We start from the raw sequence: 10,406 nt of genomic DNA, 5'->3' as shown, positions 1-10,406 counted from the left end.
GGATAATACGAAAGCAAGTGAGCCTAGAAACTGTTAAACCCTACACCTATACAATAACTCGTCGGTGTCAAAAAGGACCGCAATTATCTTTCGGACTTGGTTGCGAATCGCCTTTATCCCTCATTCAACAATTATTTAGCTAGCCGACCTTTTTTTTTTTGCACTACACATAAACAACTGTACTGACGAGCTCTATCAGTCTCTCTATTAAAACATGCTGATATGGCCTGTCAAGTAATTTAAGTAAAAAAAGTTGTTCGAACTTAATTTACCAATACATAAACACGTACAAATTACTTCCGTGCGCACATTGCTGCTGGTACATTTACAGCTACGTGATGACATCATTGCCGCTAAAACGTGCATATAGTAAAACATTAATCATACAGTTCTGTAAGCGTTAAGTATAATTTGTATATATATCTATCTATATATTGTTTGTTTTAGTATCAAGAACACTAATAGCTACGCTTGGTGTGGCGAGGGGCAGGTAGTTGAACTGCATCGATGGAACACTAGAGGGTAAGCAAGATGAAATACCTGGTGCCCCTACTAATAACCCAAATAATAAGTCAGTATCGTAAGTACTGATTGGCAGTGGGCTGTGATATTGGTTCTCTGAGTGGCAGCGTTACCACTTTTTTCGGGTGCCTAGAGTATGGTACAACTTAACGAAGAGAGATTTATGCAGGACAGCACAAAGCCGTTACCAGTGAACCTAGCATGTTTCCACAGTCCTATCAGAATTAAAAGTTTTCCTGTTGTACAGTTTTAACCTCATTGTTTCATGCCCGGTAAAGTGTTTGGCTATCAGCAGTGTTTAGATGAAGGAAAATGTTTTGTTTGTTAAAAATAACAAGGTAGAGAATCAAAAATAGTGGCTTGCAGTAGTGCAGGGCAGTTTCTTATGATCATACCTGGCCATTCTAAACGTTCGTTTATTCAGTACCCACTTTATCCTGTTCTGGGATATGGTTGAGCAGTAACCATTTCTGACTACTAACAAAGAAGAGAGAGAGAACTAATTCTGGATGGGGTACTAGTCCATGACAGGACCAACCCAGACTTGCTCATACACCTATTGACAGTATTTGCACAGAAGGCACCCCATCCTTGAACTAAATCAGATAATAGGGAGATGAGAAGCAGCAAACCTTACCACTGCCTCTCGCCAAAAAGTAGTGTCTCTACCCTGGTTAACAAATTCAGAATAAGTAAGTACATTACCATACTTCCATCCACACTCTTAGTGGTCTGATGTTGCTGTAAACACTCTTAGTGGTCTGATATTGCTGTAAACATTTCAGGCAGTATCACCTGCCGCCCAGACTTCTACTCTGTAGTGCTTTACTACACAAGACATAATAAAACATTTAACATGTAACTGCTTGTGTACCTCATTTGTATAATGCTTGAAGGCAGCATATTTGTTATATATTCACACACAGCCCCAGGTATATGGTGTTGTAGAAGGGGTACGGGCAGTTACTGAGAGATATTAACAGCTGCATGCAGCCATTGTAGTATGGCATGTGCACACTATCCTATAGCCTGCGTACTTGCCTGTGCTTTTCTGCAGTTTTGCAGAGGTCTTTTCTGGCTTCTGTATTCTGCATTCTGCATGTGCCATTCCTGAATTGCTAAGGGACCATTTGATTTACTAGCATTATCTGTTTATTGTTTTGCTGACTGGAGTAGTCCCGGTGGGCAGAGCCCACTTGCATTGAAGTCTCAGAGAAAAAAGCTCTAAGAGTAAATATGATACAAAAAGATGTGTTTCACTGATATAAATAGAATTGGTTATATTTACATTATAAAACACACTCTTTTGAGAAAACACAATAATATTTGCAGGGATGTTAAATATGTAAAAATGAATAAAACAGAGGAGATGTTAGTACAACTGAAATGTTTCACCTGGTGTATAGTACATTCTACACATGACATTGGTATTGTAAATCGTTATGCTAATTATTACTCATGATTGTAAGAGAACACATTATGCACATATCATTTGTAGTAGTTTGGCCTGAATATTTGTTTTAGAAGTTTAGCCATTGAGATATGCTTGAACCTTTATGAGTTCATAAAAATCATGTCATTGGTGTAGTTGTAGGTTGAAGACAGTATAGTGAAGATGGTAGTTTCTGAGGAGTGGTATTATCATGAGAAATAGTGAAAATAAATGGGTAAAAGTATGGGATATAGGTAGACTATATATGTTGAAAAAGATTTTCCCCATGCATTGGAGCTTGCATTACCCTTTTGTTTTTTGTTCTGTTTTGTATCATCTTTAAAAAATTGGGGTTGTTTTTTTTCCTTTCCACACATGACTTGGGTCCCTTTTACATGAAAGATTTAACTGTCCCTTTATTGCACCTACATGTGGGTTCTGTGCTGCACAAGCATGGGGAGATGTGATAAATACAAGTTATGAGGCTGCAGAGTATTTGTGCTAATGTTACAAAGTAATGGTGTGGTAGGGGTCTGGGAAAAGGAGGGGTAAACTTTAGTCTGTCAGTTATGTAGAGGGTATTATTTTTGTATTGTGTGGTCGTGCAGTAGTTCAAAAGAGTACCAGGATAAATATGACCACAACTGAAGAGGCTGGTAGTATGATTGCCGTGATCTAGCAAAGTTATAAGAAGATTTTAAGAGATAGTCCATTAAAGATACCATTTATTTTGTGCTCTTTATAGACAATTAAGACTCAAAACTTGCTGTCTTGTTTGGCTAATTTTTTGAATGGAAACGTTTTTGTTAATTAGAACCTTCAGATAATAGTGCCAGTTTTGGCTTAGCCATTTTATTCTTAGTGTGGACTTCATCTTTGCTCAGGTTGGGTTGGGGGAGGACAATGGTGAAGGCGTTTATCTCACAGACACAAGTTACAGGGTTTGATTCAGGGCTTTGAAAGGAAAGTCAGCTAGCTAGGCTTAAAATGGCCTGCAGAGGCAGCTAGCCTAAATTGCCTATGAACATATGAAAGTCTTAATATTAGTGTCTTACTCATTTATGAGACCTTACAAAGCACATTAAACGACTCAAGGAAAATGCAACTGCTTTCTCTCTTGTCATATAACTTAATTTCTTCCTACCCTACTACTCTCTATGTAGCTTGCTTTGACTGTATTTTTTATTGTGATTATTTCAACAAGACAATTCTTATATCCACTATGTAGATCATACATGCATATATTGCATTTTGTCAGTTACTCTGTATATAATGTTGTGTAGCTATTGTCTTTCCTGCTGGGTAGAAACTGCAATAGGTCCAATGGGATCAGTGCTCTACCCTTGTTAACAAACTGAAATAAAACAAATCTTATAAATCAAAGTAATTGACACTTAACATTTATTTAAAAATATGCTGTGGTATCTTTTGGCACTGATTTGAGAAATTGAGATACAGAGAAGAAATTAAATTAGGGTGCTTTGTTGTAGCTCAAGTATTTTTCTTTGCTCCACTTATCTAAATCCTCATCTTGTACTTTGCCTCAGAAATTAGCTTTGTGTAGTTAGGTCTTGCAGTGCTTTGTTTCTCACCTGTCTGACATTTTAGGCCAGTGCTGGCAGTTTAAGCCTTCAAGATGCACCTGTTTGGTGTAGTAATATGTACCTGAGCACTTCCTTTCCTATCATATTAATTTCTGTATTTATTATTGTGTTCTTCATTAAAGCAGAGTAGAGCTATCTTAAGGTTGCCATTACTTTTCTTCCTGTGTTTGATAAAGAAGCCCTTGCTTTAATGTTTTGAGAGGGAAAAGGTCTTTATGCCAGATGAATGGAGGACAGTAACAGTCATTCCCCTTGCACAAATGAAGGGCATTGGTGAACCCAGGTAATTATAGACCCATGAGCCTGAGCAGCCTTTTCTGTAAGGCTATAAAAAGGATCATTATGGAATTAATAAATGTGAATAGGTAAGCTACTCATTCTCAACCCAATCCAGTTAGGATTTGTCGTGGACAGATCCTGCCTAATTAACCTGGTTACTTTAATCTAAAAGATTATTGAAGCAGTGGATGATGGCAAATTGGTACACAGTACATATCTAGGTCTTACAGAGGCATTCAACATAGTCATACACTCTGGTATTAGGGATAAACTCTTCCAGCTAAACCCAGATCACTCTGTATCTTGTTGAGTGTCAAACTGGCTGACAAGTATAGCCACCCACTGTAATTTCATGGGCTCTATCTCTTCCAAAAGACCATTTAAAAACTGTGTCCTCCATGGCTCAGTCCCTGGGCCGCCCCTCTGTAGAATTTACTTCTCGGAGGTCAAAGCAAATGTTTAGGTTTTATGGCTGAGAAAGTTTGCAGATGACTGCAAACTTGGTGCCTCAATAAACTACCAAGAGGACACCAAAATTCTCCAAGAAGGCCTTTCCCAAACAAATAAACAAAACCATGGACTAAAACTAAATGCCAAGAAATGTATCATTATATCCTTTGGCAAGTATGGCTTCCCTTGCAAATTCTCACACTGACAACACACATGTGAAAAGTGGTCCCATAGTCTGGGATCTGGGAACCTGTATTGACAATGAACTGACTGTTGATCATCATGTATCCACTACTATAACTAAGTTATTTTTCTTCCCACAGTTTATATCTAAAGGTATGACATGTAGGCCCAGGGATGTGATCATTCCACTATACTGTATTCTAAACAGGATGATCATTGAATATAATGCCCCATTCAGTATGTACCTGTCCAAGCACTTGCTACAACTGGAGTGACCAAAATGCTTTCTCACTAAAAGAAATCAAGGGCCTGTATCACAAAAACTATACGGACAGTCTTAAAGCCTTGTCCTTCTTCAAAGTATCATACAGGCTACTGAGAGGCAGCCTGTGCCTTGCACATGGAGCCTCAGCAAGCCCTATGTTGTTAGACCTATTACACATGTACAAGTTCAATGGTAGTGTGAATACCTGCTCAAGGGACCTCAGTCATTTTTTTGCAGTATAAATAGAATGTGCAAGAGGGGATATGTATGTATTGTAGAGAATACTTCTCTGGAACCATCTTCTACTCCATATAAAGCAAAGTACCTCTCTTACTATCTATATTCAAATGTAATTTGAATGAATGGATGGGAAGCCACATATTCACCCCCACTTTGGCACTCATGAGCCTTGTGGATAGGAGCATTATGTAAATGTTTTAAGATATCTATATTCTTCCTATCTGTGGGATATTTATAAACAAACTATATGGGCTAAAAACTACCATGGGAATTTCTAAGCTTCTTAAGATTTTCACAGATCAATAGACTAGTAAGTACCTATGAAATTCTAATAACTTCTTTGTCAGACATTTAGTAATACAGTAGTAATATTTGTAGACTGGAAACATTTTGGAGTCTGTGCTAATTATCCTCATAGATGTGTATATTATACCCAATAGGAGTGAAAGTTTCAACCTCTTACAATTTTTATTTAACATGTGGCATTTATTTTGTTTTGCGTTTATTAATTGGGTAGATGGGTTGAGCCTTTTCTACTACAAGCCAAAGTGTGACATACAGTGAAGAGGTCGATGCAGTAAGGAACAGCTGATGAGCAGTCAATGTGATGAGTAATGCAACAATATTTCAGCAGTAAGGTGCTTTAACGTACAGTGTTATACAGTATAGTAAACGCAATGTTTGTGGCATAAATATGCTTTAATTCTTGACCTAAGCATGAGAGGACAGGCAACATAAATGGTACCATGAGTAACATACCGTGAACAAGCTGAAATGGTGATCGAGTTGTCTTGTCCCATACCTATTTGTTTTTTTTTTAAATTGATGTATGGTATGTGGTTTACAAAGAGAGGTGTCCTTTAGGAAAACATAGTTTGGGTTGAGGAATTTTGTAAATCTCCTACCTAAAATATTTTTTTAAATGTCAATTTCCCAGGCTCTTGCTATAGCTTCTATAGTAGTTGATAATTAATATTTTACATACACTGAGCAGAATATGAAGGAGGACCAGTCTATCACAAGTATATTAATGTCTTGATCACACTGCTCTTTTCATCAGGATACTTCACTTTTTGATTGTTTCTTGTTTGATTTCTCTTGGCTCCTTTATTAATGCCTTTTGAATGTTGCCCTTTTAAGTTGAAATCTACAGACAGGTTCTAACCGGAAGCTTGTTCACTGGCATAACAGTCATCATCCCAGCTGTTTTTTCTGCTTCTCCATTGTTCTTTGACATTAATTAGAATTCTTATAATTTGAAATGAAGAGATAGGTCTGTCATTAAGCCATTTCATCTTTCCAGTCCCATACATCCTTTTTCCTGTTCTGGGTTACAGGAGTGTTGAAATTTCTCTTTACATTGGGTGTATGGCATGACGTTTATTCTGGATAGCATTGTGGTTCCATCTTAGGATGCACACAGAGTCACAGAAACCTATGGATGAATTAGATGATCACCATTATAGCCTATTTGCATGTTTTTGGGCTATGGGAGGAACTGTAAAGTCTTACTGCAGACCCCCACAGATAAGAAGGGCATGAGTCCTGCACAGAGAAGCCACCCCATTGTAACCCAATGGGAGAACCAAGTCCTCTGAGGCCACAATGCTAACAGCTATGCCACTGTGCCACCCTGACACATCAAAAGAGAAAAACATCACATTTCTGAACAAAAAAAGAATAGGATATACAAATTAAAAAAGGCAGCATCACTGATGTGGATGTGTGTACTAACATGGAGATTACTGAAAAGATAACCAGACAGTGTGCTATAGGAGGGATAAGTTGCATGTAGCATTTTGCAACATTGATTTTGTTACAGTAAAGATTTCAACCAAATGTGAAACTGACATTGTGCAAACTTGCAATTGCAGCCATTTTGAGGAATCCTACATTTAATCTTTCTGCCAAATTGATACATCTAGCTGTTAAAACAGGGAACCTAAATCAAGGTAAAGTAGGCTATTAGTACATGCTGCAAGTAAAAATAGAAGTATTAGAGTTGATGTGATATTTCTGTACTTCTCTTCTGAAAGTCTCAAGCTATGTTAATTTTATTTTATATATTTATTTACTCTTTGTTTATGTGATTAGTGACCCGAGGTGGTATTCATGTGTTCATACTGACCTGGGGAATTTGTCCAAGGCTCTGGGTAACTTCCCCTGCTTATTTTATTTATTTATTTTGGTTAACATGAGATCTTTTAAGTCTACCTGAGCTACCGTCAACTGTGGCAGGTGGAACGTTTGCTTTATGTCTCATATGAATGTTAAATTCATCATTTGTGTTACATCCCGTAACTCACTCTAGGAAGTATTCCTTAGTTCCATGACATTCCTCATATCGTATTTAGCACTCTAGGAAATATTCCATAGTTCCATGACATTCCTCGTATAGTATTTATTTATTAGAGTTGTAACTCCTAGCTTCTTGTGTCAAAAATCAAGGCCGAGCAAAAAATAAACAACAAAAGCCCCAAATCATAGGCTTTTTAATATTGGCAGTGTTCTCTTAGCAATTGATAGAATCAGAGAATTTTTATTACTAAACAGTTTGTTAAAGAATAACAGATTATAACTGTTACGTTTGGCATTGTTTATTGACTATGACTGTGGCCCTCATTGTTTTGTCACAAAAATCATTTACTTCAAGTGGGAGAGAGAAATTTCTTAAACAGATTTAGGGACAGTTGACCAAACCAATTTAAACTTTTAGTAATATGTATGTGTAAGTTTGATTGTCCTGATGAACAGTGATTAGGAACAGCCCTGGAAAAACAAAGTTAAGTACACAGAAGATGAATACACATAACAGAAATATGGAGAGCTTCTTATAGCACACAAATAACTCACTATAAAATAGTAAGAAGCGGCTGAATTTATATAACTATGGGCCATATTCATTAATGTCTACACCAAGTGTACATGATCTGTATTCAGGAACATTTCCTCCACATTTTTTGTGCTTTGTAGTTCCTCAGAAAGATTACACTAAGTGTACATGTAGTCTACACTTTGTGGTGACCCATATGAATTTCCCTCAATATTTAAGGCTGCAAAAAAAAAAAAAATCAGTAGAAAACTAAAATTAGGAGGAAGATGATGTGTGTGCGTTGTGTGTTCACTCAAAATGGTGTACCTTTGGTGTAGGCATTAATGAGTCCCAGGGTATAAGTAATGCTTTTTGTGGTGCTGGTGCTGCTGCTGTAGTCTGAGAAGAGGAGAACTGAAGAAGAATAATGCCACAAGGAGCAAGGAATCAGCAAAATTATTCAATGGATGGAAAAAAGTTGCATGATATTTCTGCTTTCTTAACTTAGGAGGAACCAAGTTACATATTGTTGAAGCAGTGACTGGACTTGTCATTTTATAGGAAGGAATTGCAGAGCTATAAGGAGCAGTTTATCTCGGATTTAATTATGAGCTGCTGGACATACGAGAAGCTGTCTGATTGGTCTGGAAGTCAGAAGCTGATGCCAGTTTTCCCATTTGGATGTGTGTGTGTGTGTGTGTGTGGGGGGGGGGAGCAGACAGCTTTTGGAGGACAGAGTCTGGTTTCTGTACAGACCAAGAAGAGGATAGTGCTTTGGTCTTCCATAGAACATGTGTCTATGTGTGTGTTCTGTCACGTGGCTGGGAATGTGGAAACATGCACTGTTGTTCTGGTATTGCAGACTCTGTCACAGCAGTGTTCTTATTAGTCATTAGAGGGCTGGAATATGGCAATTAAAATGCTGTGCCACCTACAGATGGTGACACACTAGTATTCTGACTCTTAACATACAGTCCAGGCTACAAACATGGCTGTGTAAGGCAAACGTCCCTGGAAAGGGAAAGTGTTCTGTCTACAAAACATGGCTGTGTAAGGCAAATGCCGTTGGAAAAGGAAGTGTTCCGTCTGCAAAACATGGCTGTGTAAGGCAAATGCCGTTGGAAAGGGAAGGTGTTCTGTAGTGTGATGAGGGTGTTGGGAGGAGAAAATAAGAGGAAGAGCTAATAGGGAGGTTGGTGGAACTTTTGATGGTCAAGGGCAAGAACAGAGTGGTATAAAGTTTATTTATTTGCATTTGTTTACTGGGATGGAGACTAGTTTCAGGCCTGTTCTGGGATTGTTCCAGACGAGTATAAGAATGACATATATTTATACTGGTAGACTATTCAGGTACAGTTGCTGAACACAGTCATAAGTCAGACTAAGAATATTACAGACAGAATATTACAGGCAAAGTAGTAGATATTAGAACAGGTGTAAAGAGATATGAAAGATTAAGAAAGGAAGAGGTCTGTTTACATATCTACAAAATGCATGTAGTCTACAGTGGAGTGATTGATGAATTCGATAGTCATGAAGATGTTTTGTAGCAAGTATTGAAGTGGTTTTGCAATGTGGTGTGAGATGAGTCATTGGCATTGGCTATGAGATTTGTTTTGAACTGGCAGTCTGAATCTTGCGTAGGAGGCTAGATCCTTTAAGTTGGAAAGGTTAAATTGCCAGAGTCTGAGGGGCTAGAAGAAAAAATCTGTGGTTGGTGCAGTGAAGTTTTGTTCTGGGTGCTTGCAGAACTGGTCCTAATTGTGATGAAGTTCCAAGGTTGTTTAATGGGATGCTGGGAATGCATTTCTCAGAAAGTTGCGTATGAATATGTTGGTTTTCTGGTTTGAAAAGCAGGGAGCCTAGTAAGATGTCAGATCTTTGTTTATTGGACAGTCAGTTGGCCTTCCTCATTGTGACACAGTGGGATTCTTATCTAGGGGAAGTGGTTATGAAGTGTCAGAATTTGTTGGTGATTGTTGGGCTGTACTGTTCCTCTTAGATGTTGCAGCTATCCTGGGTAGGCCATATTCTAACTGGGCAAGAAGGATGCCTTTGTTGGGAATTCTAGCTGATAGGTACAAGAAGCAAGATATCTTATGGGCCTGGGATAGTGAATGTTTTTTCTGCTCTAGTCTTTCACAGGTTGAATGTTTAGGTGTTGATTAAGCCAGAAACTAAGGTATTTGAGTGATGAGGTTGCCTCATTTGGGAGAGTGATGATATATGTTCCTTATGTCCAGTGTTGTGGGGCATCTTGATAGTTTTTGATGGGTTTTAAATATAAAAGTTTTGGTCTTGGGGTTACGTAGCAGTTTATTTGAACATTTGGTAAGGGACAAAAAGTTCATCTTGAAGATGACCTTGCAGATTTTGGTGGTTGAGAGTGGACCTGAAAATGATTGTGTTGTTTGTATGTTAAGATTAGAGGGACATGAGGTAAATCCAGAGGTAGTTTATTTATAAAAATAGAAAAAACAAGTGGGAACAAAATTGGTCCTTGTGGGACACCAGTTTGAATGGTGACTTTTGTCAACATAGGTGTACCTGATTTTATTCTTAATGATCTCAAGGTAAGGAAGTCTTTGAACCAGGCATTGGCTTGTTGGCTGTTACCCA

The 10,406-nt window shown here is 38.0% G+C and overlaps 1 protein-coding gene across 2 annotated transcripts in view; it reads left to right on the top strand.

The window, feature by feature from the left end:
• Positions 1–361: 361 nt before the first annotated feature.
• Positions 362–10,406, top strand: part of LOC122809238 — an 82,978-nt gene continuing 72,933 nt past the window's right edge. For both annotated transcript variants that reach the window (XM_044080553.1, XM_044080552.1), the window contains exon 1: positions 362–522. The gene's annotated coding sequence lies outside the window, so the exon portion shown is untranslated. The remainder of the gene's footprint in view (positions 523–10,406) is intronic.

Source organism: Protopterus annectens, chromosome 8.part0 (genome assembly GCF_019279795.1).
Source record: "Protopterus annectens isolate FY-2018-M chromosome 8.part0, PAN1.0, whole genome shotgun sequence".
Taxonomy (NCBI): domain Eukaryota; kingdom Metazoa; phylum Chordata; order Ceratodontiformes; family Protopteridae; genus Protopterus; species Protopterus annectens.
Note: the sequence above shows the minus strand (reverse complement) of the source record. Positions and strands in the feature narration are given on the sequence as shown.